Source organism: Stenella coeruleoalba (assembly GCF_951394435.1).
Source record: "Stenella coeruleoalba genome assembly, contig: scaffold_111, whole genome shotgun sequence".
NCBI classification, from domain to species: Eukaryota; Metazoa; Chordata; class Mammalia; order Artiodactyla; family Delphinidae; genus Stenella; species Stenella coeruleoalba.
The window spans coordinates 746,275-772,994 of NW_027645943.1; the positions used below are offsets into that span (position 1 = coordinate 746,275).

A 26,720-nucleotide genomic window follows, 5' to 3' on the forward strand; every position below is an offset into this window, starting at 1 on the left:
TGAGTCCATTTCGTTGAGCAAGGAGTAGCTCTTGTCTATTCCATATTTGGCTTAAGGAACTTTATCTGTGCTCATTTCAATCTCTGGTTTTATGCAGCACCCCAACTCACCTTTCCCCTTAAGCAAGCATAAGTTGGTTTTCTAAATTTGAGACCCTGTTCTGTTTTGGAATGCAGTTCCTGTGTAGCCAAGTTTACATTCCGTGTATTACTGATATCTTATGATGTTTCTTTTTCTGTGTGACTTATTTCAGTTTTAATCATCGTACCTGAATCCACTCATTATGCTGCTACGGGCCTGATGACATAGATTTCATTGCTGAGTGATACTGCATTGTACGTAAGTACCATAACTTCTTTATCCATTTTTCACTTTCTGCGATGTTGAACTTGTACTGTAAACGAGGTTCTTGTAAACAGAGCCGTTCCAAACTTTGGGGTGGCTGTGTCTTTTTGATTTTAATTTCCCTAAGCTATAGGACCATAAGTGGAAGTGCCCTAGGCTCTGTTGCTTTGTTTTTTAGATGTTTCAGGAAACACCATACACTTCTCCCGAGTGGTTGTTGGCAATTTACATCCCGCCCATCAGCATAACAAGGCTCCCAGTTCTCCATGGCCTGTCCTGCCTTTCTGGATTTTACACTTTTTTCAGATGGCCCTTTTGACCGGGGGGAAGTGAGACTTCATTGTAGTGCAGATTTCCTTTGCAAGCTTGCTTGGTTGGCCAAAAAGGGCGTATGCGTTTTTTCCTGAATATATTCAGGAAAAAACGCATACGCCCTTTTTGGCCAAGTGCATCATTGTGTACGTTCTGCCTCTTTTCCTATGCTTTCAATGCAATTCCAGTCTACCTCCTGAAATCGGTTTCCTGCAATTCTGCCCCGCTTTCAAGTCCTCTTGGCAGCCTTACTTCAGTCTATTTTTGGACGATAGCTGTCATTTATAACTCTGCGGGTTTGTGAATTACAGTGCCCCTGAGCTCATTTCTTCAACTCGCATTCTTGTGACCTGGCCGCAACACCGCAGGATGGCTTCAGGCCCTAATCTGGTTCCGGCCTGGCACGCTGAGCCTTTGGTTATTTCCTCTTCCTGGTGGGAAATGAGAGTTAAATTTGCCCGTCCAGACACCTCCAGCTAGTCTCTCATTGGTTCTCGCTATTCCTGTTCATCTTCCGCAGAAATTGCAAACTGGGCCAAACAGGAGGTTAAAGGCGCTGACACTCCAAGTGGGGAGAGTGTTAGTAAAGCGTCTGGAATGTTGCACCCGAGTACCAGGGTACGAAAACTGAGACATATTTGAACACGTCTCCTGTTCACATGGTTGATCATACTTGGGTTCCACATGCATGTTTTAGCTAAAGGAAGAATACCTTAAACCTGGGTATTTGAAACCCGTGGAATGGGTACCATGCAATATGACTTCAAAGGGTCTTCATTTGCTCACCGAACCTCTCCAATCCTATCACTGCTGCGTTTATGCCCCTGTACACATGCTTGATTCTCTTTCGGAGACATAGCAATCCATAGGTTTTAAGATACTTACTAGTCAGGTACATTCTTAGGCGTTTAATATGCGGTGTTGAGTCCATTTCGTTGAGCAAGGAGTAGCTCTTGTCTATTCCATATTTGGCTTAAGGAACTTTATCTGTGCTCATTTCAATCTCTGGTTTTATGCAGCACCCCAACTCACCTTTCCCCTTAAGCAAGCATAAGTTGGTTTTCGAAATTTGAGACCCTGTTCTGTTCTGTAATTCAGTTTCTGTGTAGCCAAGTTTACATTCCGTGTATTACTGACATCTTATGATGTTTCTTTATCTGTGTGACTTATTTCAGTTAGAATCATCATACCTGAATCCACTCATTGTGCTGCTAAGGGCCTGATGACACAGATTTCATTGCTGAGTGATATTGCTTTGTAAGTAAATACCACAACTTTTTTATCCATTTTTCCCTTTCTGCGATGTTGAACTTGTACTGTAAACGAGGTTCTTGTAAACAGAGCCGTTCCAAACTTTGGGGTGGCTGTGTCTTTTTGATTTTAAATTCCCTAAGCTATAGGACCATAAGTGGAAGTGCCCTAGGTTCTGTTGCTTTGTTTTTTAGATGTTTCAGGAAACACCATACACTTCTCCAGAGTGGTTGTTGGCAATTTACATCCCACCCTACAGCATAACAAGGCTCCCAGTTCTCCATGGCCTGTCCTGCCTTTCTGGATTTTACAGTTTTTTCAGATGGCCCTTTTGACCGGGGGGAAGTGAGACTTCATTGTAGTGCAGATTTCCTTTGCAAGCTTGCTTGGTTGGCCAAAAAGGGCGTATGCGTTTTTTCCTGAATATATTCAGGAAAAAACGCATATGCCCTTTTTTGCCAAGTGCATCATTGTGGACGTTCGGCCTCTTTTCCTGTGCTTTCAATGCAATTCCAGTCTACCTCCTGAAATCGGTTTCCAGCAATTCTGCCCCGCTTTCAAGTTCTCTTGGCAGCCTTACTTCAGTCTATTTTTGGACGATAGCTGTCATTTATAACTCTGCAGGTTTGTGAATTACAGTGCCCCTGAGCTGCTTTCTTCAACTCGCTTTCTTTTGAGCTGGCCACAACACCGCAGGATGGCTTCAGGCCCTAATCTGGTTCCGGCACGGCACACTGAGCCTTTGGTTATTTCCTCTTCCTGGTGGGAAATGAGAGTTAAATTTGCCCGTCCAGACACCTCCAGCTAGCCTCTCATTGGTTCTCGCTATTCCTGTTCATCTTCCGCAGAAATTGCAAACTGGGCCAAACAGGAGGTTAAAGGCGCTGACTTTCCAAGTGGGGAGAGTATTAGTAAAGCGTCTGGAATGTTGCACCCGAGTACCAGGGGAAGAAAACTGAGACATATTTGAACACGTCTCCCGTTCACATGGTTGATCATACTTGGGTTCCACATGCATGTTTTAGCTGAAGGAAGAATACCTAAAACCTGGGTAGCTGAAACCCGTGGAATGGGTACCATGCAATATGATTTCAAAGGGTCTTCATTTCCTCACCGAACCTCTCCAATCCTCTCACTGCTGCGTTTATGCCCCTGTACACATGCTTGATTCTCTTTCGGAGACATAGCAATCCATAGGTTTTAAGATACTTACTAGTCAGGTACATTCTTAGGCGTTTAATATGCGGTGTTGAGTCCATTTCGTTGAGCAAGGAGTAGCTCTTGTCTATTCCATATTTGGCTTAAGGAACTTTATCTGTGCTCATTTCAATCTCTGGTTTTATGCAGCACCCCAACTCACCTTTCCCCTTAAGCAAGCATAAGTTGGTTTTCGAAATTTGAGACCCTGTTCTGTTCTGTAATTCAGTTTCTGTGTAGCCAAGTTTACATTCCGTGTATTACTGACATCTTATGATGTTTCTTTATCTGTGTGACTTATTTCAGTTAGAATCATCATACCTGAATCCACTCATTGTGCTGCTAAGGGCCTGATGACACAGATTTCATTGCTGAGTGATATTGCTTTGTAAGTAAATACCACAACTTTTTTATCCATTTTTCCCTTTCTGCGATGTTGAACTTGTACTGTAAACGAGGTTCTTGTAAACAGAGCCGTTCCAAACTTTGGGGTGGCTGTGTCTTTTTGATTTTAAATTCCCTAAGCTATAGGACCATAAGTGGAAGTGCCCTAGGTTCTGTTGCTTTGTTTTTTAGATGTTTCAGGAAACACCATACACTTCTCCAGAGTGGTTGTTGGCAATTTACATCCCACCCTACAGCATAACAAGGCTCCCAGTTCTCCATGGCCTGTCCTGCCTTTCTGGATTTTACAGTTTTTTCAGATGGCCCTTTTGACCGGGGGGAAGTGAGACTTCATTGTAGTGCAGATTTCCTTTGCAAGCTTGCTTGGTTGGCCAAAAAGGGCGTATGCGTTTTTTCCTGAATATATTCAGGAAAAAACGCATATGCCCTTTTTTGCCAAGTGCATCATTGTGGACGTTCGGCCTCTTTTCCTGTGCTTTCAATGCAATTCCAGTCTACCTCCTGAAATCGGTTTCCAGCAATTCTGCCCCGCTTTCAAGTTCTCTTGGCAGCCTTACTTCAGTCTATTTTTGGACGATAGCTGTCATTTATAACTCTGCAGGTTTGTGAATTACAGTGCCCCTGAGCTGCTTTCTTCAACTCGCTTTCTTTTGAGCTGGCCACAACACCGCAGGATGGCTTCAGGCCCTAATCTGGTTCCGGCACGGCACACTGAGCCTTTGGTTATTTCCTCTTCCTGGTGGGAAATGAGAGTTAAATTTGCCCGTCCAGACACCTCCAGCTAGCCTCTCATTGGTTCTCGCTATTCCTGTTCATCTTCCGCAGAAATTGCAAACTGGGCCAAACAGGAGGTTAAAGGCGCTGACTTTCCAAGTGGGGAGAGTATTAGTAAAGCGTCTGGAATGTTGCACCCGAGTACCAGGGGAAGAAAACTGAGACATATTTGAACACGTCTCCCGTTCACATGGTTGATCATACTTGGGTTCCACATGCATGTTTTAGCTGAAGGAAGAATACCTAAAACCTGGGTAGCTGAAACCCGTGGAATGGGTACCATGCAATATGATTTCAAAGGGTCTTCATTTCCTCACCGAACCTCTCCAATCCTCTCACTGCTGCGTTTATGCCCCTGTATACATGCTTGATTCTCTTTTGGAGACATAGCAATCCATAGGTTTTAAGATACTTACTAATCAGGTACATTCTTAGGCGTTTAATATGCGGTTTTGAGTCCATTTCGTTGAGCAAGGAGTAGCTCTTGTCTATTCCATATTTGGCTTAAGGAACTTTATCTGTGCTCATTTCAATCTCTGGTTTTATGCAGCACCCCAACTCACCTTTCCCCTTAAGCAAGCATAAGTTGGTTTTCGAAATTTGAGACCCTGTTCTGTTCTGTAATTCAGTTCCTGTGTAGCCAAGTTTCCATTCCGTGTATTACTGATATCTTATGATGTTTCTTTTTCTGTGTGACTTATTTCAGTTAGAATCATCATACCTGAATCCACTCATTGTGCTGCTAAGGGCCTGATGACACAGATTTCATTGCTGAGTGATATTGCTTTGTAAGTAAATACCACAACTTCTTTATCCATTTTTCACTTTCTGCGATGTTGAACTTGTACTGTAAACGAGGTTCTTGTAAACAGAGCCGTTCCAAACTTTGGGGTGGCTGTGTCTTTTTGATTTTAATTTCCCTAAGCTATAGGACCATAAGTGGAAGTGCCCTAGGTTCTGTTGCTTTGTTTTTTAGATGTTTCAGGAAACACCATACACTTCTCCAGAGTGGTTGTTGGCAATTTACATCCCGCCCATCAGCATAACAAGGCTCCCAGTTCTCCATGGCCTGTCCTGCCTTTCTGGATTTTACACTTTTTTTAGATGGCCCTTTTGACCGGGGGGAAGTGAGACTTCATTGTAGTGCAGATTTCCTTTGCAAGCTTGCTTGGTTGGCCAAAAAGGGCGTATGCGTTTTTTCCTGAATATATTCAGGAAAAAACGCATACGCCCTTTTTGGCCAAGTGCATCATTGTGGACGTTCTGCCTCTTTTCCTATGCTTTCAATGCAATTCCAGTCTACCTCCTGAAATCGGTTTCCTGCAATTCTGCCCCGCTTTCAAGTCCTCTTGGCAGCCTTACTTCAGTCTATTTTTGGACGATAGCTGTCATTTATAACTCTGCAGGTTTGTGAATTACAGTGCCCCTGAGCTCCATTCTTCAACTCGCTTTCTTGTGAGCTGGCCGCAACACCTCAGGATGGCTTCAGGCCCTAATCTGGTTCCGGCACGGCACACTGAGCCTTTGGTTATTTCCTCTTCCTGGTGGGAAATGAGAGTTAAATTTGCCCGTCCAGACACCTCCAGCTAGCCTCTCATTGGTTCTCGCTATTCCTGTTCATCTTCCGCAGAAATTGCAAACTGGGCCAAACAGGAGGTTAAAGGCGCTGACTCTCCAAGTGGGGAGAGTGTTAGTAAAGCGTCTGGAATGTTGCACCCGAGTACCAGGGGCGGAAAACTGAGACATATTTGAACACATCTCCCGTTCACATGGTTGATCATACTTGGGTTCCACATGCATGTTTTAGCTGAAGGAAGAATACCTAAAACCTGGGTAGTTGAAACCCGTGGAATGGGTACCATGCAATATGACTTCAAAGGGTCTTCATTTGCTCACCGAACCTCTCCAATCCTATCACTGCTGCGTTTATGCCCCTGTACACATGCTTGATTCTCTTTCGGAGACATAGCAATCCATAGGTTTTAAGATACTTACTAGTCAGGTACATTCTTAGGCGTTTAATATGCGGTGTTGAGTCCATTTCGTTGAGCAAGGAGTAGCTCTTGTCTATTCCATATTTGGCTTAAGGAACTTTATCTGTGCTCATTTCAATCTCTGGTTTTATGCAGCACCCCAACTCACCTTTCCCCTTAAGCAAGCATAAGTTGGTTTTCGAAATTTGAGACCCTGTTCTGTTCTGTAATTCAGTTCCTGTGTAGCCAAGTTTACATTCCGTGTATTACTGATATCTTATGATGTTTCTTTTTCTGTGTGACTTATTTCAGTTAGAATCATCATACCTGAATCCACTCATTGTGCTGCTAAGGGCCTGATGACACAGATTTCATTGCTGAGTGATATTGCTTTGTAAGTAAATACCACAACTTCTTTATCCATTTTTCACTTTCTGCGATGTTGAACTTGTACTGTAAACGAGGTTCTTGTAAACAGAGCCGTTCCAAACTTTGGGGTGGCTGTGTCTTTTTGATTTTAATTTCCCTAAGCTATAGGACCATAAGTGGAAGTGCCCTAGGTTCTGTTGCTTTGTTTTTTAGATGTTTCAGGAAACACCATACACTTCTCCCGAGTGTCTGTTGGCAATTTACATCCCGCCCATCAGCATAACAAGGCTCCCAGTTCTCCATGGCCTGTCCTGCCTTTCTGGATTTTACACTTTTTTTAGATGGCCCTTTTGACCGGGGGGAAGTGAGACTTCATTGTAGTGCAGATTTCCTTTGCAAGCTTGCTTGGTTGGCCAAAAAGGGCGTATGCGTTTTTTCCTGAATATATTCAGGAAAAAACGCATACGCCCTTTTTGGCCAAGTGCATCATTGTGGACGTTCGGCCTCTTTTCCTATGCTTTCAATGCAATTCCAGTCTACCTCCTGAAATCGGTTTCCTGCAATTCTGCCCCGCTTTCAAGTCCTCTTGGCAGCCTTACTTCAGTCTATTTTTGGACGATAGCTGTCATTTATAACTCTGCAGGTTTGTGAATTACAGTGCCCCTGAGCTCCTTTCTTCAACTCGCTTTCTTGTGAGCTGGCCGCAATACCGCAGGATGGCTTCAGGCCCTAATCTGGTTCCGGCACGGCACACTGAGCCTTTGGTTATTTCCTCTTCCTGGTGGGAAATGAGAGTTAAATTTGCCCGTCCAGACACCTCCAGCTAGCCTCTCATTGGTTCTCGCTATTCCTGTTCATCTTCCGCAGAAATTGCAAACTGGGCCAAACAGGAGGTTAAAGGCGCTGACTCTCCAAGTGGGGAGAGTGTTAGTAAAGCGTCTGGAATGTTGCACCCGAGTACCAGGGGAGGAAAACTGAGACATATTTGAACACGTCTCCCGTTCGCATGGTTGATCATACTTGGGTTCCACATGCATGTTTTAGCTGAAAGAAGAATACCTAAAACCTGGGTAGTTGAAACCCGTGGAATGGCTACCATGCAATATGACTTCAAAGGGTCTTCATTTGCTCACCGAACCTCTCCAATCCTATCACTGCTGCGTTTATGCCCCTGTACACATGCTTGATTCTCTTTCGGAGACATAGCAATCCATAGGTTTTAAGATACTTACTAGTCAGGTACATTCTTAGGCGTTTAATATGCGGTGTTGAGTCCATTTCATTGAGCAAGGAGTAGCTCTTGTCTATTCCATATTTGGCTTAAGGAACTTTATCTGTGCTCATTTCAATCTCTGGTTTTATGCAGCACCCCAACTCACCTTTCCCCTTAAGCAAGCATAAGTTGGTTTTCGAAATTTGAGACCCTGTTCTGTTCTGTAATTCAGTTCCTGTGTAGCCAAGTTTACATTCCGTGTATTACTGATATCTTATGATGTTTCTTTTTCTGTGTGACTTATTTCAGTTAGAATCATCATACCTGAATCCACTCATTGTGCTGCTAAGAGCCTGATGACACAGATTTCATTGCTGAGTGATATTGCTTTGTAAGTAAATACCACAACTTCTTTATCCATTTTTCACTTTCTGCGATGTTGAACTTGTACTGTAAACGAGGTTCTTGTAAACAGAGCCGTTCCAAACTTTGGGGTGGCTGTGTCTTTTTGATTTTAATTTCCCTAAGCTATAGGACCATAAGTGGAAGTGCCCTAGGTTCTGTTGCTTTGTTTTTTAGATGTTTCAGGAAACACAATACACTTATCCCGAGTGGTTGTTGGCAATTTACATCCCGCCCATCAGCATAACAAAGCTCCCAGTTCTCCATGGCCTGTCCTGCCTTTCTGGATTTTACACTTTTTTCAGATGGCCCTTTTGACCGGGGGGAAGTGAGACTTCATTGTAGTGCAGATTTCCTTTGCAAGCTTGCTTGGTTGGCCAAAAAGGGCGTATGCGTTTTTTCCTGAATATATTCAGGAAAAAACGCATACGCCCTTTTTGGCCAAGTGCATCATTGTGGACGTTCTGCCTCTTTTCCTATGCTTTCAATGCAATTCCAGTCTACCTCCTGAAATCGGTTTCCTGCAATTCTGCCCCGCTTTCAAGTCCTCTTGGCAGCCTTACTTCAGTCTATTTTTGGACGATAGCTGTCATTTATAACTCTGCAGGTTTGTGAATTACAGTGCCCCTGAGCTCCTTTCTTCAACTCGCTTTCTTGTGACCTGGCCGCAACACCGCAGGATGGCTTCAGGCCCTAATCTGGTTCCGGCACGGCACGCTGAGCCTTTGGTTAATTCCTCTTCCTGGTGGGAAATGAGAGTTAAATTTGCCCGTCCAGACACCTCCAGCTAGTCTCTCATTGGTTCTCGCTATTCCTGTTCATCTTCCGCAGAAATTGCAAACTGGGCCAAACAGGATGTTAAAGGGACAGACTCTCCAAGTCGGGAGAGTGTTAGTAAAGCGTCTGGAATGTTGCACCCGAGTACCAGGGGAGGAAAACTGAGACATATTTGAACACGTCTCCCGTTCACATGGTTGATCATACTCTGGGTTCCACATGCATGTTTTAGCTGAAGGAAGAATACCTAAAACCTGGGTAGTTGAAACCCGTGGAATGGGTACCATGCAATATGACTTCAAAGGGTCTTCATTTGCTCACTGAACCTCTCCAATCCTATCACTGCTGCGTTTATGCCCCTGTACACATGCTTGATTCTCTTTCGGAGACATAGCAATCCATAGGTTTTAAGATACTTACTAGTCAGGTACATTCTTAGGCGTTTAATATGTGGTGTTGAGTCCATTTCGTTGAGCAAGGAGTAGCTCTTGTCTATTCCATATTTGGCTTAAGGAACTTTATCTGTGCTCATTTCAATCTCTGGTTTTATGCAGCACCCCAACTCACCTTTCCCCTTAAGCAAGCATAAGTTGGTTTTCGAAATTTGAGACCCTGTTCTGTTCTGTAATTCAGTTCCTGTGTAGCCAAGTTTACATTCCGTGTATTACTGATATCTTATGATGTTTCTTTTTCTGTGTGACTTATTTCAGTTAGAATCATCATACATGAATCCACTCATTGTGCTGCTAAGGGCCTGATGACACAGATTTCATTGCTGAGTGATATTGCTTTGTAAGTAAATACCACAACTTCTTTATCCATTTTTCACTTTCTGCGATGTTGAACTTGTACTGTAAATGAGGTTCTTGTAAACAGAGGCGTCCCAAACTTTGGGGTGGCTGTGTCTTTTTGATTTTAATTTCCCTAAGCTATAGGACCATAAGTGGAAGTGCCCTAGGCTCTGTTGCTTTGTTTTTTAGATGTTTCAGGAAACACCATACACTTCTCCCGAGTGGTTGTTGCCAATTTACATCCCGCCCATCAGCATAACAAGGCTCCCAGTTCTCCATGGCCTGTCCTGCCTTTCTGGATTTTACACTTTTTTCAGATGGCCCTTTTGACCGGGGTGGGGGGGAAGTGAGACTTCATTGTAGTGCAGATTTCCTTTGCAAGCTTGCTTGGTTGGCCAAAAAGGGCGTATGCGTTTTTTCCTGAATATATTCAGGAAAAAACGCATACGCCCTTTTTGGCCAAGTGCATCATTGTGGATGTTCTGCCTCTTTTCCTATGCTTTCAATGCAATTCCAGTCTACCTCCTGAAATCGGTTTCCTGCAATTCTGCCCCGCTTTCAAGTCCTCTTGGCAGCCTTACTTCAGTCTATTTTTGGACGATAGCTGTCATTTATAAGTCTGCGGGTTTGTGAATTACAGTGCCCCTGAGCTCGTTTCTTCAACTTGCTTTCTTGTGACCTGGCCGCAACACCGCAGGATGGCTTCAGGCCCTAATCTGGTTCCGGCACGGCACGCTGAGCCTTTGGTTATTTCCTCTTCCTGGTGGGAAATGAGAGTTAAATTTGCCCGTCCAGACACCTCCAGCTAGTCTCTCATTGGTTCTCGCTATTCCTGTTCATCTTCCGCAGAAATTGCAAACTGGGCCAAACAGGAGGTTAAAGGCGCTGACTCTCCAAGTTGGGAGAGTGTTAGTAAAGCGTCTGGAATGTTGCACCCGAGTACCAGGGGAGGAAAACTAAGACATATTTGAACACGTCTCCCGTTCACATGGTTGATCATACTTGGGTTCCACATGCATGTTTTAGCTGAAGGAAGAATACCTTAAACCTGGGTATTTGAAACCCGTGGAATGGGTACCATGCAATATGACTTCAAAGGGTCTTCATTTGCTCACCGAACCTCTCCAATCCTATCACTGCTGCGTTTATGCCCCTGTACACATGCTTGATTCTCTTTCGGAGACATAGCAATCCATAGGTTTTAAGATACTTACTAGTCAGGTACATTCTTAGGTGTTTAATATGCGGTGTTGAGTCCATTTCGTTGAGCAAGGAGTAGCTCTTGTCTATTCCATATTTGGCTTAAGGAACTTTATCTGTGCTCATTTCAATCTCTGGTTTTATGCAGCACCCCAACTCACCTTTCCCCTTAAGGAAGCATAAGTTGGTTTTCGAAATTTGAGACCCTGTTCTGTTCTGTAATTCAGTTCCTGTGTAGCCAAGTTTACATTCCGTGTATTACTGATATCTTATGATGTTTCTTTTTCTGTGTGACTTATTTCAGTTAGAATCATCATACCTGAATCCACTCATTGTGCTGCTAAGGGCCTGATGACACAGATTTCATTGCTGAGTGATATTGCTTTGTAAGTAAATACCACAACTTCTTTATCCATTTTTCACTTTCTGCGATGTTGAACTTGTACTGTAAACGAGGTTCTTGTAAACAGAGCCGTTCCAAACTTTGGGGTTGTTGTGTCTTTTTGATTTTAATTTCCCTAATCTATAGGACCATAAGTGGAAGTGCCCTAGGCTCTGTTGCTTTGTTTTTTAGATGTTTCAGGAAACACCATACACTTCTCCCGAGTGGTTGTTGGCAATTTACATCCCGCCCATCAGCATAACAAAGCTCCCAGTTCTCCATGGCCTGTCCTGCCTTTCTGGATTTTACACTTTTTTCAGATGGCCCTTTTGACCGGGGGGAAGGGAGACTACATTGTAGTGCAGATTTCCTTTGCAAGCTTGCTTGGTTGGCCAAAAAGGGCGTATGCGTTTTTTCCTGAATATATTCAGGAAAAAACGCATACGCCCTTTTTGGCCAAGTGCATCATTGTGGATGTTCTGCCTCTTTTCCTATGCTTTCAATGCAATTCCAGTCTACCTCCTGAAATCGGTTTCCTGCAATTCTGCCCCGCTTTCAAGTCCTCTTGGCAGCCTTACTTCAGTCTATTTTTGGACGATAGCTGTCATTTATAACTCTGCGGGTTTGTGAATTACAGTGCCCCTGAGCTCGTTTCTTCAACTCACTTTCTTGTGACCTGGCCGCAACACCGCAGGATGGCTTCAGGCCCTAATCTGGTTCCGGCACGGCACGCTGAGCCTTTGGTTATTTCCTCTTCCTGGTGGGAAATGAGAGTTAAATTTGCCCGTCCAGACACCTCCAGCTAGTCTCTCATTGGTTCTCGCTATTCCTGTTCATCTTCCGCAGAAATTGCAAACTGGGCCAAACAGGAGGTTAAAGGCGCTGACTCTCCAAGTGGGGAGAGTGTTAGTAAAGCGTCTGGAATGTTGTACCCGAGTACCAGGGTACGAAAACTGAGACATATTTGAACACGTCTCCCGATCACATGGTTGATCATACTCTGGGTTCCACATGCATGTTTTAGCTGAAGGAAGAATATCTAAAACCTGGGTAGTTGAAACCCGTGGAATGGGTACCTTGCAATATGACTTCAAAGGGTCTTCATTTGCTCACCGAACCTCTCCAATCCTATCACTGCTGCGTTTATGCCCCTGTACACATGCTTGATTCTCTTTCGGAGACATAGCAATCCATAGGTTTTAAGATACTTACTAGTCAGGTACATTTTTAGGCGTTTAATATGCGGTGTTGAATCCATTTCGTTGAGCAAGGAGTAGCTCTTGTCTATTCCATATTTGGCTTAAGGAACTTTATCTGTGCTCATTTCAATCTCTGGTTTTATGCAGCACCCCAACTCACCTTTCCCCTTAAGCAAGCATAAGTTGGTTTTCTAAATTTGAGACCCTGTCCTGTTCTGTAATTCAGTTCCTGTGTAGCCAAGTTTACATTCCGTGAATTACTGATATCGTATGATGTTTCTTTTTCAGTGTGACTTATTTCAGTTAGAATCATCATACCTGAATCCACTCATTTTGCTGCTAAGGGCCTGATGACACAGATTTCATTGCTGAGTGATATTGCTTTGTAAGTAAATACCACAACTTCTTTATCCATTTTTCACTTTCTGCGATGTTGAACTTGTACTGTAAATGAGGTTCTTGTAAACAGAGCCATTCCAAACTTTGGGGTGGCTGTGTCTTTTTGATTTTAATTTCCCTAAGCTATAGGACCATAAGTGGAAGTGCCCTAGGTTCTGTTGCTTTGTTTTTTAGATGTTTCAGGAAACACCATACACTTCTCCCGAGTGGTTGTTGGCAATTTACATCCCGCCCATCAGCATAACAAGGCTCCCAGTTCTCCATGGCCTGTCCTGCCTTTCTGGATTTTACACTTTTTTCAGATGGCCCTTTTGACCGGGGGGGGGGAAGTGAGACTTCATTGTAGTGCAGATTTCCTTTGCAAGCTTGCTTGGTTGGCCAAAAAGGGCGTATGCGTTTTTTCCTGAATATATTCAGGAAAAAACGCATACGCCCTTTTTGGCCAAGTGCATCATTGAGGACGTTCGGCCTCTTTTCCTATGCTTTCAATGCAATTCCAGTCTACCTCCCGAAATCGGTTTCCTGCAATTCTGCCCCGCTTTCAAGTCCTCTTGGCAGCCTTACTTCAGTCTATTTTTGGACGATAGCTGTCATTTATAACTCTGCAGGTTTGTGAATTACAGTGCCCCTGAGCTCCTTTCTTCAACTCGCTTTCTTGTGAGCTGGCCTCAACACCGCAGGATGGCTTCAGCCCCTAATCTGGTTCCGGCACGGCACGCTGAGCCTTTGGTTAATTCCTCTTCCTGGTAGGAAATGAGAGTTAAATTTGCCCGTCCAGACACCTCCAGCTACTCTCTCATTGGTTCTCGCTATTCCTGTTCATCTTCCGCAGAAATTGCAAACTGGGGCAAACAGGAGGTTAAAGGCACTGACTCTCCAAGTAGGGAGAGTGTTAATAAAGCGTCTGGAATGTTGCACCCGAGTACCAGGGTACGAAAACTGAGACATATTTGAACACGTCTCCCGATCACATGGTTGATCATACTCTAGGTTCCACATGCATGTTTTAGCTGAAGGAAGAATACCTTAAACCTGGGTAGTTGAAACCCGTGGAATGGGTACCATGCTATATGACTTCAAAGGGTCTTCATTTGCTCACTGAACCTCTCCAATCCTATCACTGCTGCGTTTATGTCCCTGTACAAATGCTTGATTCTCTTTCGGAGACATAGCAATCCATAGGTTTTAAGATACTTACAAGTCAGGTACATTCTTAGGCGTTTAATATGCTGTGTTGAGTCCATTTCATTGAGCAAGGAGTAGCTCTTGTCTATTCCATATTTGGCTTAAGGAACTTTATCTGTGCTCATTTCAATCTCTGGTTTTATGCAGCACCCCAACTCACCTTTACCCTTAAGCAAGCATAAGTTGGTTTTCTAAATTTGAGACCCTGTTCTGTTCTGTAATTCAGTTCCTGTGTAGCCAAGATTACATTCCGTGTATTACTGATATCTTATGATGTTTCTTTTTCTGTGTGACTTATTTCAGTTAGAATCATCATACCTGAATCCACTCATTGTGCTGCTAAGGGCCTGATGACACAGATTTCATTGCTGAGTGATACTGCATTGTAAGTAAATACCACAACTTCTTTATCCATTTTTCACTTTCTGCGATGTTGAACTTGTACTGTAAACGAGGTTCTTGTAAACAGAGGCGTCCCAAACTTTGGGGTGGCTGTGTCTTTTTGATTTTAATTTCCCTAAGCTATAGGACCATAAGTGGAAGTGCCCTAGGTTCTGTTGCTTTGTTTTTTAGATGTTTCAGGAAACACCATACACTTCTCCCGAGTGGTTGTTGGCAATTTACATCCCGCCCATCAGCATAACAAGGCTCCCAGTTCTCCATGGCCTGTCCTGCCTTTCTGGATTTTACACTTTTTTCAGATGGCCCTTTTGACCGGGGGGAAGTGAGACTTCATTGTAGTGCAGATTTCCTTTGCAAGCTTGCTTGGTTGGCCAAAAAGGGCGTATGTGTTTTTTCCTGAATATATTCAGGAGAAAACGCATATGCCCTTTTTGGCCAAGTGTATCATTGTGGACGTTCTGCCTCTTTTCCTATGCTTTCAATGCAATTCCAGTCTACCTCCTGAAATTGGTTTCCTGCAATTCTGCCCCGCTTTCAAGTCCTCTTGGCAGCCTTACTTCAGTCTATTTTTGCACGATAGCTGTCATTTATAACTCTGCAGGTTTGTGAATTACAGTGCCCCTGAGCTCCTTTCTTCAACTCGCTTTCTTTTGAGCTGGCCGCAACACCGCAGGATTGCTTCAGGCCCTAATCTGGTTCCGGCATGGCACGCTGAGCCTTTGGTTAATTCCTCTTCCTGGTGGGAAATGAGAGTTAAATTTGCCCGTCCAGACACCTCCAGCTAGTCTCTCATTGGTTCTCCCTATTCCTGTTCATCTTCCGCAGAAATTGCAAACTGGGCCAAACAGGAGGTTAAAGGCACTGACTCTCCAAGTGGGGAGAGTGTTAGTAAAGCGTCTGGAATGTTGCACCAGAGTACCAGGGGACGAAAACTGAGACATATTTGAAAACGTCTCCTGATCACACGGTTGATCATACTCTGGGTTCCACATGCATGTTTTAGCTGAAGGAAGAATCCCTTAAACCTGGAAAGTTGAGACCCGTGGAATGGGTACCATGCAATATGACTTCAAAGGGTCTTCATTTGCTCACCGAACCTCTCCAATCCTATCACTGCTGCGTTTATGCCCCTGTACACACGCTTGATTCTCTTTTGGAGACATAGCAATCCATAGGTTTTAAGATACTTACTAGTCAGGTACATTCTTATGCATTTAATATGGGGTGTTGAGTCCATTTCGTTGAGCAAGGAGTAGCTCTTGTCTATTCCATATTTGGCTAAAGGAACTTTATCTGTGCTCATTTCAATCTCTGGTTTCATGCAGCACCCCAACTCACCTTTACCCTTAAGCAAGCAAAAGTTGGTTTTCTAAATTTGAGACCCTGTTCTGTTTTGTAATTCAGTTCCTGTGTAGCCAAGTTTATATTCCGTGCATTAGTGATATCTTATGATGTTTCTTTTTCTGTGTGACTTATTTCAGTTAGAATCATCATAGCTGAATCCACTCATTATGCTGCTACAGGCCTGTTGACATAGATTTCATTGCTGAGGGATATTGCATTGTACGTAATACCACAACTTCTTTTTCCATTTTTCACTTTCTGCGATACTGAACTTGTACTGTAAACGAGGTTCTTGTAAACAGAGCCGTCCCAAACTTTGGGGTGGCTGTGTCTTTTTGATTTTAATTTCCCTAAGCTATAGGACCATAAGTGGAAGTGCCCTAGGCTCTGTTGCTTTGTTTTTTAGATGTTTCAGGAAACACCCTACACTTCTCCAGAGTGGCTGTTGGCAATTTACATCCCGCCGATCAGCATAACAAGGCTCCCAGTTCTCCATGGCCTGTCCTGCCTTTCTGGATTTTACACTTTTTTCAGATGGCCCTTTTGACCTGGGGACAGTGAGAGTACATTGTAGTGCAGATGTCCTTTGCAAGCTTGCTTGGTTATCCAGAAAGTGCGTATGCGTTTCTTCCTAGGAAAAAACGCATATTCCCTTTTTGGCCAAGTGCATCATTGTGGACGTTCTGCCTCTTTTCCTATGCTTTAAATGCAATTCCAGTCTACCTCCTGAAATCGGTTTCCTGCAATTCTGCCCCGCTTTCAAGTCCTCTTGGCAGCCTTACTTCAGTCTATTTTTGGACGATAGCTGTCATTTATAACTCCTCAGGTTTGTGAATTACAGTGCCCCTGAACTCCTTTCTTCAACTCGCTTTCTTTTGAGCTGGCCGCAACACTGCAGGATTGCTTCAGGCCCTAATCTGGTTCCGGCATGGCACGCTGAGCCTTTGGTTAATTCCTCTTCCTGGTGGGAAATGAGAGTTAAATTTGCCCGTCCGGACACCTCCAGCTAGTCTCTCATTGGTTCTCCCTATTCCTGTTCATCTTCCGCAGAAATTGCAAACTGGGCCAAACAGGAGGTTAAAGGCACTGACTCTCCAAGTGGGGAGAGTGTTAGTAAAGCGTCTGGAATGTTGCACCAGAGTACCAGGGGACGAAAACTGAGACATATTTGAAAACGTCTCCTGATCACACGGTTGATCATACTCTGGGTTCCACATGCATGTTTTAGCTGAAGGAAGAATCCCTTAAACCTGGAGAGTTGAGACCCGTGGAATGGGTACCATGCAATATGACTTCAAAGGGTCTTCATTTGCTCACCGAACCTCTCCAATCCTATCACTGCTGCGTATATGCCCCTGTACACACGCTTGATTCTCTTTCGGAGACATAGCAATCCATAGGTTTTCAGATACTTACTAGTCAGTTACATACTTAGGCGTTTAATATGGGGTGTTGAGTCCATTTCGTTGAGCAAGGAGTAGCTCTTGTCTATTCCATATTTGGCTAAAGGAACTTTATCTGTGCTCATTTCAATCTCTGGTTTCATGCAGCACCCCAACTCACCTTTACCCTTAAGCAAGCAAATGTTGGTTTTCTAAATTTGAGACCCTGTTCTGTTTTGTAATTCAGTTCCTGTGTAGCCAAGTTTATATTCCGTGCATTAGTGATATCTTATGATGTTTCTATTTCTGTGTGACTTATTTCAGTTAGAATCATCATAGCTGAATCCACTCATTATGCTGCTACAGGCCTGTTGACATAGATTTCATTGCTGAGGGGTATTGCATTGCACGTAAGTACCACAAGTACTTTATCCACTTTTCACTTTCTGTGATATTGAACTTGTACGGTAAACGAGGTTTTTGTAAACAGAGGCGTCCCAAACTTTGGGGTGGCTGTGTCTTTTTGATTTTAATTTCCCTAAGCTATAGGACTATAAGTGGAAGTGCCCTAGGCTCTGTTGCTTTGTTTTTTAGATGCTTCAGGAAACACCATACACTTCTCCGGAGTGGCTGTTGGCAATTTACATCCCGCCCATCAGCATAACAAGGCTCCCAGTTCTCCATGGCCTGTCCTGCCTTTCTGGATTTTACACTTTTTTCAGATGGCCCTTTTGACCGGGGGGAAGTGAGACTTCATTGTAGTGCAGATTTCCTTTGCAAGCTTGCTTGGTTGGCCAAAAAGGGCGTATGCGTTTTTTCCTGAATATATTCAGGAAAAAACGCATACACCCTTTTTGGCCAAGTGCATCATTGTGGACGTTCTGCCTCTTTTCCTATGCTTTCAATGCAATTCCAGTCTACCTCCTGAAATCGGTTTCCTGCAATTCTGCCCCGCTTTCAAGTCCTCTTGCAGCCTTACTTCAGTATATTTTTGGACGATAGCTGTCATTTATAACTCTGCAGGTTTGTGAATTACAGTGCCCCTGAGCTTCTTTCTTCAACTCACTTTCTTGTGAGCTGGCCGAAACACCGCAAAATGGCCTCAGGCCCTAATCTGTGTCCGGTACGGCACGCTGAACCTTTGGTTAATTTCTCTTCCTGGTGGGAAATGAGAGTTCAATTTGCCCGTCCAGACACCTCCAGCTAGTCTCTCATTGGTTCTCACTATTCCTGTTCATCTTCCGCAGAAATTGCAAACTGGGCCAAACAGGAGGTTAAAGGCGCTGACTCTCCAAGTGGGGAGAGTGTTAGTAAAGCGTCTGGAATGTTGCACCCGAGTACCAGGGGACGAAAACTGAGACATATTTGAAAACGTCTCCCGTTCACACGGTTGATCATACTCTGGGTTCCACATGCATGTTTTAGCTGAAGGAAGAATACCTTAAACCTGGAGAGTTGAGACCCGTGTAATGGGTACCATGCAATATGACTTCAAAGGGTCTTCATTTGCTCATCGAACCTCTCCAATCCTATCACTGCTGCGTTTATGCCCCTGTACACACGCTTGATTCTCTTTTGGAGACATAGCAATCCATAGGTTTTACGATACTTACTAGTCAGGTACATTCTTAGGCGTTTAATATGCGGTGTTGAGTCCATTTCGTTGAGCAAGGAGTAGCTCTTGTCTATCCCATATTTGACTTAAGGAACTTTATCTGTGCTCATTTCAATCTGTGGTTTTATGCAGCACCCCAACTCACCTTTACCCTTAAGCAAGCATAAGTTGGTTTTCTAAATTTGAGACCCTGTTCTGTTTTGGAATGCAGTTCCTGTGTAGCCAAGTTTACATTCCGTGTATTAGTGATATCTTATGATGTTTCTTTTTCTGTGTGACTTATTTCAGTTAGAATCATCGTACCTGAATCCACTCATTATGCTGCTACGGGCCTGATGACATAGATTTCATTGCTGAGTGATACTGCGTTGTAAGTAAATACCACAAGTTCTTTATCCATTTTTCACTTTCTGCGATGTTGAACTTGTACTGTAAACGAGGTTCTTGTAAACAGAGCCATTCCAAACTTTGGGGTGGCTGTGTCTTTTTGATTTTAATTTCCCTAAGCTATAGGACCATAAGTGGAAGTGCCCTAGGTTCTGTTGCTTTGTTTTTTAGATGTTTCAGGAAACACCATACACTTCTCCCGAGTGGTTGTTGGCAATTTACATCACGCCCATCAGCATAACAAGGCTCCCAGTTCTCCATGGCCTGTCCTGCCTTTCTGGATTTTACACTTTTTTCAGATGGCCCTTTTGACCGGGGGGAAGTGAGACTTCATTGTAGTGCAGATTTCCTTTGCAAGCTTGCTTGGTTGGCCAAAAAGGGCGTATGCGTTTTTTCCTGAATATATTCAGGAAAAAACGCATACGCCCTTTTTGGCCAAGTGCATCATTGTGGACGTTCTGCCTCTTTTCCTATGCTTTCAATGCAATTCCAGTCTACCTCCTGAAATCGGTTTCCTGCAATTCTGCCCCGCTTTCAAGTCCTCTTGGCAGCCTTCCTTCAGTCTATTTTTGGACGATAGCTGTCATTTATAACTCTGCAGGTTTGTGAATTACAGTGCCCCTGAGCTCCTTTCTTCAACTCGCTTTCTTTTGAGCTGGCCGCAACACCGCAGGATGGCTTCAGGCCCTAATCTGGTTCCGGCACGGCACACTGAGCCTTTGGTTATTTCCTCTTCCTGGTGGGAAATGAGAGTTAAATTTGCCCGTCCAGACACCTCCAGCTAGTCTCTCATTGGTTCTCGCTATTCCTGTTCATCTTCCGCAGAAATTGCAAACTGAGCCAAACAGGTGGTTAAAGGCGCTGACTCTCCAAGTGGGGAGAGTGTTAGTAAAGCGTCTGGAATGTTGCACCCGAGTACCAGGGGAGGAAAACTGAGACTTATTTGAACACGTCTCCCGTTCACATGGTTGATCATACTTGGGTTCCACATGCATGTTTTAGCTGAAGGAAGAATACCTTAAACCTGGAGAGTTGAGACCCGTGTAATGGGTACCATGCAATATGACTTCAAAGGGTCTTCATTTGCTCACCGAACCTCTCCAATCCTATCACTGCTGCGTTTATGCCCCTGTACACACGCTTGATTCTCTTTTGGAGACATAGCAATCCATAGGTTTTACGATACTTACTAGTCAGGTACATTCTTAGGCGTTTAATATGCGGTGTTCAGTCCATTTCGTTGAGCAAGGAGTAGCTCTTGTCTATTCCATATTTGACTTAAGGAACTTTATCTGTGCTCATTTCAATCTGTGGTTTTATGCAGCACCCCAACTCACCTTTACCCTTAAGCAAGCATAAGTTGGTTTTCTAAATTTGAGACCCTGTTCTGTTTTGGAATGCAGTTCCTGTGTAGCCAAGTTTACATTCCGTGTATTACTGATATCTTATGATGTTTCTTTTTCTGTGTGACTTATTTCAGTTAGAATCATCGTACCTGAATCCACTCATTATGCTGCTACGGGCCTGATGACATAGATTTCATTGCTGAGTGATACTGCGTTGTACCACAACTTCTTTATCCATTTTTCACTTTCTGCGATGTTGAACTTGTACTGTAAACGAGGTTCTTGTAAACAGAGGCGTCCCAAACTTTGGGGTGGCTATGTCTTTTTGATTTTAATTTCCCTAAGCTATAGGACCATAAGTGGAAGTGCCCTAGGCTCTGTTGCTTTGTTTTTTAGATGTTTCAGGAAACACCATACACTTCTCCCGAGTGGTTGTTGGCAATTTACATCCCGCCCATCAGCATAACAAGGCTCCCAGTTCTCCATGGCCTGTCCTGCCTTTCTGGATTTTACACTTTTTTCAGATGACCCTTTTGACGGGGGGAAGTGAGACTTCATTGTAGTGCAGATTTCCTTTGCAAGCTTGCTTGGTTGGCCAAAAAGGGCGTATGCGTTTTTTCCTGAATATATTCAGGAAAAAACGCATACGCCCTTTTTGGCCAAGTGCATCATTGTGGACGTTCGGCCTCTTTTCCTATGCTTTCAATGCAATTCCAGTCTACCTCCTGAAATCGGTTTCCTGCAATTCTGCCCCGCTTTCAAGTCCTCTTGGCAGCCTTACTTCAGTCTATTTTTGGACGATAGCTGTCATTTATAACTCTGCAGGTTTGTGAATTACAGTGCCCCTGAGCTCCTTTCTTCAACTCGCTTTCTTTTGAGCTGGCCGCAACACCGCAGGATGGCTTCAGGCATTAATCTGGTTCCGGCACGGCACACTGAGCCTTTGGTTATTTCCTCTTCCTGGTGGGAAATGAGAGTTAAATTTGCCCGTCCAGACACCTCCAGCTAGTCTCTCATTGGTTCTCGCTATTCCTGTTCATCTTCCGCAGAAATTGCAAACTGGGCCAAACAGGAGGTTAAAGGCGCTGACTCTCCAAGTGGGGAGAGTGTTAGTAAAGCGTCTGGAATGTTGCACCCGAGTACCAGGGGAGGAAAACTGAGACATATTTGAACACGTCTCCCGTTCACATGGTTGATCATACTTGAGTTCCACATGCATGTTTTAGCTGAAGGAAGAATACCTTAAACCTGGATAGTTGAGACCCGTGTAATGGGTACCATGCAATATGACTTCAAAGGGTCTTCATTTGCTCACCGAACCTCTCCAATCCTATCACTGCTGCGTTTATGCCCCTGTACACACGCTTGATTCTCTTTTGGAGACATAGCAATCCATAGGTTTTAAGATACTTACTAGTCAGGTACATTCTTAGGCGTTTAATATGGGGTGTTGAGTCCATTTCGTTGAGCAAGGAGTAGCTCTTGTCTATTCCATATTTGGCTTAAGGAACTTTATCTGTGCTCATTTCAATCTCTGGTTTTATGCAGCACCCCAACTCACCTTTCCCCTTAAGCAAGCATAAGTTGGTTTTCTAAATTTGAGTCCCTGTTCTGTTGTGGAATTCAGTTCCTGTGTAGCCAAGTTTACATTCTGTGTATTAGTGATATCTTATGATATTTCTTTTTCTGTGTGACTTATTTCAGTTAGAATCATCGTACCTGAATCCACTCATTATGCTGCTACGGGCCTGATGACATAGATTTCATTGCTGAGTGATACTGCATTGTACGTAAGTACCACAAGTTCTTTATCCATTTTTCAGTTTCTGTGATATTGAACTTGTACGGTAAACGAGGTTCTTGTAAACAGAGGCGTCCCAAACTTTGGGGTGGCTGTGTCTTTTTTATTTTAATTTCCCTAAGCTATAGGACCATAAGTGGCAGTGCCCTAGGCTCTGTTGCTTTGTTTTTTAGATGTTTCAGGAAACACCATACACTTCTCCCGAGTGGTTGTTGGCAATTTACATCCCGCCCATCAGCATAACAAGGCTCCCAGTTCTCCATGGCCTGTCCTGCCTTTCTGGATTTTACACTTTTTTCAGATGGCCCTTTTGACCGGGGGGAAGTGAGACTTCATTGTAGTGCAGATTTCCTTTGCAAGCTTGCTTGGTAGGCCAAAAAGGGCGTATGCGTTTTTTCCTGAATATATTCAGGAAAAAACGCATACGCCCTATTTGGCCAAGTGCATCATTGTGGACGTTCTGCCTCTTTTCCTATGCTTTCAATGCAATTCCAGTCTACCTCCTGAAATCGGTTTCCTGCAATTCTGCCCCGCTTTCAAGTCCTCTTGGCAGCCTTACTTCAGTCTATTTTTGGACGATAGCTGTCATTTATAACTCTGCAGGTTTGTGAATTACAGTGCCCCTGAGCTCCTTTCTTCAACTCAGTTTCTTTTGAGCTGGCCGCAACACCGCAGGATGGCTTCAGGCCCTAATCTGGTTCCGGTACGGTACGCTGAGCCTTTGGTTATTTCCTCTTCATGTTGGGAAATGAGAGTTAAATTTGCCCGTCCAGAAACCTCCAGCTAGCCTCTCATTGGTTCTCGCTATTCCTGTTCATCTTCCGCAGAAATTGCAAACTGTGCCAAACAGGAGGTTAAAGGCGCTGACTCTCCAAGTGGGGAGAGTGTTAGTAAAGCGTCTGGAATGTTGCACCCGAGTACCAGGGGAGGAAAACTGAGACATATTTGAACACGTCTCCCGATCACATGGTTGATCATACTCTGGGTTCCACATGCATGTTTTAGCTGAAGGAAGAATACCTAAAACCTGGGTAGTTGAAACCCGTGGAATGGGTACCATGCAATATGACTTCAAAGGGTCTTCATTTGCTCACCGAACCTCTCCAATCCTATCACTGCTGCGTTTATGCCCCTGTACACACGCTTGATTCTCTTTTGGAAACATAGCAATCCATAGGTTTTAAGATACTTACTAGTCAGGTACATTCTTAGGCGTTTAATATGCGGTGTTGAGTCCATTTCATTGAGCAAGGAGTAGCTCTTGTCTATTCCATATTTGGCTTAAGGAACTTTATCTGTGCTCATTTCAATCTGTGGTTTTATGCAGCAACCCAACTCACCTTTCCCCTTAAGCAAGCATAAGTTGGTTTTCTAAATTTGAGTCCCTGTTCTGTTGTGGAATTCAGTTCCTGTGTAGCCAAGATTACATTTCGTGTATTAGTGATATCTTATGATGTTTCTTTTTCTGTGTGACTTATTTCAGTTAGAATCATCGTACCTGAATCTACTCATTATGCTGCTACGGGCCTGATGACACAGATTTCATTGCTGAGTGATACTGCTTTGTAAGTAAATACCACAACTTCTTTATCCATTTTTCACTTTCTGCGATGTTGAACTTGTACTGTAAACGAGGTTCTTGTAAACAGAGCCGTTCCAAACTTTGGGGTGGCTGTGTCTTTTTGATTTTAATTTCCCTAAGCTATAGGACCATAACTGGAAGTGCCCTAGGTTCTTTTGCTTTGTTTTTTAGATGTTTCAGGAAACACCATACACTTCTCCCGAGTGGTTGTTGGCAATTTACATCCCGCCCATCAGCATAACAATGCTCCCAGTTCTCCATGGCCTGTCCTGCCTTTCTGGATTTTACACTTTTTTCAGATGGCCCTTTTGACCGGGGGGAAGTGAGACTTCATTGTAGTGCAGATTTCCTTTGCAAGCTTGCTTGGTTGGCCAAAAAGGGCGTATGCGTTTTTTCCTGAATATATTCAGGAAAAAATGCATACGCCCTTTTTGGCCAAGTGCATTATTGTGTACGTTCTGCCTCTTGTCCTATGCTTTCAATGCAATTCCAGTCTACCTCCTGAAATCGGTTTCCTGCAATTCTGCCCCGCTTTCAAGTCCTCTTGGCCGCCTTACTTCAGTCTATTTTTGGATGATAGCTGTCATTTATAACTCTGCAGGTTTGTGAATTACAGTGCCCCTGAGCTCCTTTCTTCAACTCGCTTTCTTGTGAGCTGGCCGCAACACCGCAGGATGGCTTCAGGCCCTAAACTGGTTCCGGCACGGCACACTGAGCCTTTGGATATTTCCTCTTCCTGGTGGGAAATGAGGGTTAAATTTGCCCGTCCAGACACCTCCAGCTAGCCTCTCATTGGTTCTCGCTATTCCTGTTCATCTTCCACAGAAATTGCAAACTGGGCCAAACAGGAAATTAAAGGGACTGACTCTCCAAGTGGGGAGAGTGTTAGTAAAGCATCTGGAATGTTGCACCCGAGTACCAGGGGAGGAAAACTGAGACATATTTGAACACGTCTCCCGTTCACATGGTTGATCATACTTGGGTTCCACATGCATGTTTTAGCTGAAGGAAGAATACCTAAAACCTGGGTAGTTGAAACCCGTGGAATGGGTACCATGCAATATGACTTCAAAGGGTCTTCATTTGCTCACCGAACCTCTCCAATCCTATCACTGCTGCGTTTATGCCCCTGTACACATGCTTGATTCCCTTTCAGAGACATAGCAATCCATAGGTTTTAAGATACTTACTAGTCAGGTACATTCTTAGGCGTTTAATATGCGGTGTTGAGTCCATTTCGTTGAGCAAGGAGTAGCTCTTGTCTATTCCATATTTGGCTTAAGGAACTTTATCTGTGCTCATTTCAATCTCTGGTTTTATGCAGCACCCCAACTCACCTTTCCCCTTAAGCAAGCATAAGTTGGTTTTCTAAATTTGAGACCCTGTTCTGTTCTGTAATTCAGTTCCTGTGTAGCCAAGTTTCCATTCCGTGTATTACTGATATCTTATGATGTTTCTTTTTCTGTGTGACTTATTTCAGTTAGCATCATCATACCTGAATCCACTCATTGTGCTGCTAAGGGCCTGATGACACAGATTTCATTGCTGAGTGATATTGCTTTGTAAGTAAATACCACAACTTCTTTATCCATTTTTCACTTTCTGCGATGTTGAACTTGTACTGTAAACGAGGTTCTTGTAAACAGAGCCGTTCCAAACTTTGGGGTGGCTGTGTCTTTTTGATTTTAAATTCCCTAAGCTATAGGACCATAAGTGGAAGTGCCCAAGGCTCTGTTGCTTTGTTTTTTAGATGTTTCAGGAAACACCATACACTTTTCCCCAGTGGTTGTTGGCAATTTACATCCCGCCCATCAGCATAACAAGGCTCCCAGTTCTCCATGGCCTGTCCTGCCTTTCTGGATTTTACACTTTTTTCAGATGGCCCTTTTGACCGGGGGGAAGTGAGACTTCATTGTAGTGCAGATTTCCTTTGCAAGCTTGCTTGGTTGGCCAAAAAGGGCGTATGCGTTTTTTCCTGAATATATTCAGGAAAAAACGCATACGCCCTTTTTGGGCAAGTGCATCATTGTGGACGTTCTGCCTCTTTTCCTATGCATTCAATGCAATTCCAGTCTACCTCCTGAAATCGGTTTCCTGCAATTCTGCCCCGCTTTCAAGTCCTCTTGGCAGCCTTACTTCAGTCTATTTTTGGACAATAGCTGTCATTTATAACTCTGCAGGTTTGTGAATTACAGTGCCCCTGAGCTCCTTTCTTCAGCTCGCTTTCTTGTGACCTGGCCGCAACACCGCAGGATGGCTTCAGCCCCTAATCTGGTTCTGGCACGGCACGCTGAGCCTTTGGTTAATTCCTCTTCCTGGTGGGAAATGAGAGTTAAATTTGCCCGTCCAGACACCTCCAGCTAGTCTCTCATTGGTTCTCGCTATTCCTGTTCATCTTCCGCAGAAATTGCAAACTGGGGCAAACAGGAGGTTAAAGGCGCTGACTCTCCAAGTCGGGAGAGTGTTAGTAAAGCGTCTGGAATGTTGCACCCGAGTACCAGGGGAGGAAAACTGAGACATATTTGAACACGTCTCCCGTTCACATGGTTGATCATACTCTGGGTTCCACATGCATGTTTTAGCTGAAGGAAGAATACCTAAAACCTGGGTAGTTGAAACCCGTGGAATGGGTACCATGCAATATGACTTCAAAGGGTCTTCATTTGCTCACCGAACCTCTCCAATCC

The 26,720-nt window shown here is 43.9% G+C and overlaps 1 long non-coding RNA gene across 5 annotated transcripts in view; it reads left to right on the plus strand.

Annotated features, from left to right (window-relative positions):
* LOC307181455 overlaps positions 1 to 26,720 on the plus strand; it is a 947,438-nt gene that overhangs the window by 713,292 nt on the left and 207,426 nt on the right. Inside the window, exon 11 of one of the 5 annotated variants that reach the window (XR_013826789.1) lies at positions 12,894 to 12,978. The exons of the other annotated variants lie outside the window; for them this stretch is intronic. This is a non-coding gene — a long non-coding RNA (uncharacterized lncRNA). Of the gene's footprint in view, positions 1 to 12,893; positions 12,979 to 26,720 lie in introns of those variants that run through there. 5 annotated transcript variants of the gene reach the window in all.